General features: G+C 37.8%; 2 non-coding genes across 2 annotated transcripts; both read right to left on the bottom strand.

Moving 5' to 3' along the window:
- Positions 1-707: 707 nt before the first annotated feature.
- TRNAT-UGU (transfer RNA threonine (anticodon UGU)) lies at positions 708-781 on the bottom strand. The gene has a single exon. It is a non-coding gene; the product is annotated as a tRNA-Thr (tRNA).
- Positions 782-5,321: 4,540 nt separating this feature from the next.
- On the bottom strand, positions 5,322-5,395 carry TRNAT-UGU (transfer RNA threonine (anticodon UGU)). The gene has a single exon. It is a non-coding gene; the product is annotated as a tRNA-Thr (tRNA).
- Positions 5,396-5,694: the final 299 nt, after the last annotated feature.

Raw genomic sequence — 5,694 nt, 5'->3', positions numbered from 1 at the left:
ATTCCATGCACAGCAAAAACGTGGAACAGGATTTCATTTTCAGTCATGACAATTAAGAAACCAAGTAAATTATGAATAGCATTCATTCAACGACATTGACAATTTGCAGTATGCAATAGATTCTGGTTCAATGACAAGGCCTTATGTTTTGAAATTCTATAATTGAATGATCCATCTTTTAGCACAGCTTCAATTTGGGACTTGTTTTTCTTCCAAGTTATGACACAGAATAGGCAGATTGAAGGAATGCCACAGCAGGGCCAAAAGGAGGAAAAATTAGGAAAGATTGAAAAGTTGGAATTAAAACCCTGAGGACTGGTTCATTTCTTATGCAGAAGAAATTCTTAAAATCACAATTGCATTATTAGTAGAGACGTAGCCACGGAAAATTTGAGTTATACGTCATTGAAATTCCCATTTCTTAGCTAGGAAGTTTGTTTCTGAGATGATGAAGACAAGGCACTGCTGAGATTTGAACTCAAGGTCTCCTGTTTACAAGACAGGCACTTTAGACAACTAAGCCACAGCGCTACGTACTTACCACATGTATTAAAACCCTGAGCACTGGTTCATTTCTTATGCAGAAGAAACTCTAAATTTCACAATTGCACTATCAGTAGAGACGTAGCCATGGTAAGTTTGAGGTTGTACGTCAATGGAATTCCCATTTTTAAGATAGGAAGTTTGTTAAAGAGATGATGAAAACAAGGCACTGCTGAGATTCGAACTCAGGATCTCCTGTTTACAAGACAGGCGCTTTAACCAACTAAGCCACAGCGCCACAAGCTTTCCACGTGAAATGCAGGGAACACATAAGAACCAATCGAACATTTCAAGTGGTTAACTTAGCGAAACAACATTGAGTTGAGTTGTATTCCATGCACAGCAAAAACGTGGAACAGGATTTCATTTTCAGTCATGACAATTAAGAAACCAAGTAAATTATGAATAGCATTCATTCAACGACATTGACAATTTGCAGTATGCAATAGATTCTGGTTCAATGACAAGGCCTTATGTTTTGAAATTCTATAATTGAATGATCCATCTTTTAGCACAGCTTCAATTTGGGACTTGTTTTTCTTCCAAGTTATGACACAGAATAGGCAGATTGAAGGAATGCCACAGCAGGGCCAAAAGGAGGAAAAATTAGGAAAGATTGAAAAGTTGGAATTAAAACCCTGAGGACTGGTTCATTTCTTATGCAGAAGAAATTTTTAAAATCACAATTGCATTATTAGTAGAGACGTAGCCAAGGAAAATTTGAGTTATACGTCATTGAAATTCCCATTTCTTAGCTAGGAAGTTTGTTTCTGAGATGATGAAGACAAGGCACTGCTGAGATTTGAACTCAGGGTCTCCTGTTTACAAGACAGGCACTTTAGACAACTAAGCCACAGCGCTACGTACTTACCACATGTATTAAAACCCTGAGCACTGGTTCATTTCTTATGCAGAAGAAACTCTAAATTTCACAATTGCACTATCAGTAGAGACGTAGCCATGGTAAGTTTGAGGTTGTACGTCAATGGAATTCCCATTTTTAAGATAGGAAGTTTGTTTCTGAGATGATGAAAACAAGGCACTACTGAGATTCGAACTCAGGATCTCCTGTTTACAAGACAGGCGCTTTAACCAACTAAGCCACAGCGCCACAAGCTTTCCTCGTGAAATGCAGGGAACACATAAGAACCAATCGAACATTTCAAGTGGTTAACTTAGCGAAACAACATTGAGTTGAGTTGTATTCCATGCACAGCAAAAACGTGGAACAGGATTTCATTTTCAGTCATGACAATTAAGAAACCAAGTAAATTATGAATAGCATTCATTCAACGACATTGACAATTTGCAGTATGCAATAGATTCTGGTTCAATGACAAGGCCTTATGTTTTGAAATTCTATAATTGAATGATCCATCTTTTAGCACAGCTTCAATTTGGGACTTGTTTTTCTTCCAAGTTATGACACAGAATAGGCAGATTGAAGGAATGCCACAGCAGGGCCAAAAGGAGGAAAAATTAGGAAAGATTGAAAAGTTGGAATTAAAACCCTGAGGACTGGTTCATTTCTTATGCAGAAGAAATTTTTAAAATCACAATTGCATTATTAGTAGAGACGTAGCCAAGGAAAATTTGAGTTATACGTCATTGAAATTCCCATTTCTTAGCTAGGAAGTTTGTTTCTGAGATGATGAAGACAAGGCACTGCTGAGATTTGAACTCAGGGTCTCCTGTTTACAAGACAGGCACTTTAGACAACTAAGCCACAGCGCTACGTACTTACCACATGTATTAAAACCCTGAGCACTGGTTCATTTCTTATGCAGAAGAAACTCTAAATTTCACAATTGCACTATCAGTAGAGACGTAGCCATGGTAAGTTTGAGGTTGTACGTCAATGGAATTCCCATTTTTAAGATAGGAAGTTTGTTTCTGAGATGATGAAAACAAGGCACTACTGAGATTCGAACTCAGGATCTCCTGTTTACAAGACAGGCGCTTTAACCAACTAAGCCACAGCGCCACAAGCTTTCCTCGTGAAATGCAGGGAACACATAAGAACCAATCGAACATTTCAAGTGGTTAACTTAGCGAAACAACATTGAGTTGAGTTGTATTCCATGCACAGCAAAAACGTGGAACAGGATTTCATTTTCAGTCATGACAATTAAGAAACCAAGTAAATTATGAATAGCATTCATTCAACGACATTGACAATTTGCAGTATGCAATAGATTCTGGTTCAATGACAAGGCCTTATGTTTTGAAATTCTATAATTGAATGATCCATCTTTTAGCACAGCTTCAATTTGGGACTTGTTTTTCTTCCAAGTTATGACACAGAATAGGCAGATTGAAGGAATGCCACAGCAGGGCCAAAAGGAGGAAAAATTAGGAAAGATTGAAAAGTTGGAATTAAAACCCTGAGGACTGGTTCATTTCTTATGCAGAAGAAATTCTTAAAATCACAATTGCATTATTAGTAGAGACGTAGCCAAGGAAAATTTGAGTTATACGTCATTGAAATTCCCATTTCTTAGCTAGGAAGTTTGTTTCTGAGATGATGAAGACAAGGCACTGCTGAGATTTGAACTCAGGGTCTCCTGTTTACAAGACAGGCACTTTAGACAACTAAGCCACAGCGCTACGTACTTACCACATGTATTAAAACCCTGAGCACTGGTTCATTTCTTATGCAGAAGAAATTCTTAAAATCACAATTGCATTATTAGTAGAGACGTAGCCAAGGAAAATTTGAGTTATACGTCATTGAAATTCCCATTTCTTAGCTAGGAAGTTTGTTTCTGAGATGATGAAGACAAGGCACTGCTGAGATTTGAACTCAGGGTCTCCTGTTTACAAGACAGGCACTTTAGACAACTAAGCCACAGCGCTACGTACTTACCACATGTATTAAAACCCTGAGCACTGGTTCATTTCTTATGCAGAAGAAACTCTAAATTTCACAATTGCACTATCAGTAGAGACGTAGCCATGGTAAGTTTGAGGTTGTACGTCAATGGAATTCCCATTTTTAAGATAGGAAGTTTGTTTCTGAGATGATGAAAACAAGGCACTACTGAGATTCGAACTCAGGATCTCCTGTTTACAAGACAGGCGCTTTAACCAACTAAGCCACAGCGCCACAAGCTTTCCTCGTGAAATGCAGGGAACACATAAGAACCAATCGAACATTTCAAGTGGTTAACTTAGCGAAACAACATTGAGTTGAGTTGTATTCCATGCACAGCAAAAACGTGGAACAGGATTTCATTTTCAGTCATGACAATTAAGAAACCAAGTAAATTATGAATAGCATTCATTCAACGACATTGACAATTTGCAGTATGCAATAGATTCTGGTTCAATGACAAGGCCTTATGTTTTGAAATTCTATAATTGAATGATCCATCTTTTAGCACAGCTTCAATTTGGGACTTGTTTTTCTTCCAAGTTATGACACAGAATAGGCAGATTGAAGGAATGCCACAGCAGGGCCAAAAGGAGGAAAAATTAGGAAAGATTGAAAAGTTGGAATTAAAACCCTGAGGACTGGTTCATTTCTTATGCAGAAGAAATTTTCAAAATCACAATTGCATTATTAGTAGAGACGTAGCCACGGAAAATTTGAGTTATACGTCATTGAAATTCCCATTTCTTAGCTAGGAAGTTTGCTTCTGAGATGATGAAGACAAGGCACTGCTGAGATTTGAACTCAGGGTCTCCTGTTTACAAGACAGGCACTTTAGACAACTAAGCCACAGCGCTACGTACTTACCACATGTATTAAAACCCTGAGAACTGGTTCATTTCTTATGCAGAAGAAACTCTAAATTTCACAATTGCACTATCAGTAGAGACGTAGCCATGGTAAGTTTGAGGTTGTACGTCAATGGAATTCCCATTTTTAAGATAGGAAGTTTGTTTCTGAGATGATGAAAACAAGGCACTACTGAGATTCGAACTCAGGATCTCCTGTTTACAATACAGGCGCTTTAACCAACTAAGCCACAGCACCACAAGCTTTCCATATGAAATGCAGGGAACACATAAGAACCAATCGACCATTTCAAGTGGTTAACTTAGCGAAACAACATTGAGTTGAGTTGTATTCCATGCACAGCAAAAACGTGGAACAGGATTTCATTTTCAGTCATGACAATTAAGAAACCAAGTAAATTATGAATAGCATTCATTCAACGACATTGACAATTTGCAGTATGCAATAGATTCTGGTTCAATGACAAGGCCTTATGTTTTGAAATTCTATAATTGAATGATCCATCTTTTAGCACAGCTTCAATTTGGGACTTGTTTTTCTTCCAAGTTATGACACAGAATAGGCAGATTGAAGGAATGCCACAGCAGGGCCAAAAGGAGGAAAAATTAGGAAAGATTGAAAAGTTGGAATTAAAACCCTGAGGACTGGTTCATTTCTTATGCAGAAGAAATTCTTAAAATCACAATTGCATTATTAGTAGAGACGTAGCCACGGAAAATTTGAGTTATACGTCATTGAAATTCCCATTTCTTAGCTAGGAAGTTTGTTTCTGAGATGATGAAGACAAGGCACTGCTGAGATTTGAACTCAAGGTCTCCTGTTTACAAGACAGGCACTTTAGACAACTAAGCCACAGCGCTACGTACTTACCACATGTATTAAAACCCTGAGCACTGGTTCATTTCTTATGCAGAAGAAACTCTAAATTTCACAATTGCACTATCAGTAGAGACGTAGCCATGGTAAGTTTGAGGTTGTACGTCAATGGAATTCCCATTTTTAAGATAGGAAGTTTGTTAAAGAGATGATGAAAACAAGGCACTGCTGAGATTCGAACTCAGGATCTCCTGTTTACAAGACAGGCGCTTTAACCAACTAAGCCACAGCGCCACAAGCTTTCCACGTGAAATGCAGGGAACACATAAGAACCAATCGAACATTTCAAGTGGTTAACTTAGCGAAACAACATTGAGTTGAGTTGTATTCCATGCACAGCAAAAACGTGGAACAGGATTTCATTTTCAGTCATGACAATTAAGAAACCAAGTAAATTATGAATAGCATTCATTCAACGACATTGACAATTTGCAGTATGCAATAGATTCTGGTTCAATGACAAGGCCTTATGTTTTGAAATTCTATAATTGAATGATCCATCTTTTAGCACAGCTTCAATTTGGGACTTGTTT

Source organism: Ranitomeya imitator, chromosome 7, assembly GCF_032444005.1.
Source record: "Ranitomeya imitator isolate aRanImi1 chromosome 7, aRanImi1.pri, whole genome shotgun sequence".
NCBI lineage: Eukaryota > Metazoa > Chordata > Amphibia > Anura > Dendrobatidae > Ranitomeya > Ranitomeya imitator.
Note: the sequence above shows the minus strand (reverse complement) of the source record. Positions and strands in the feature narration are given on the sequence as shown.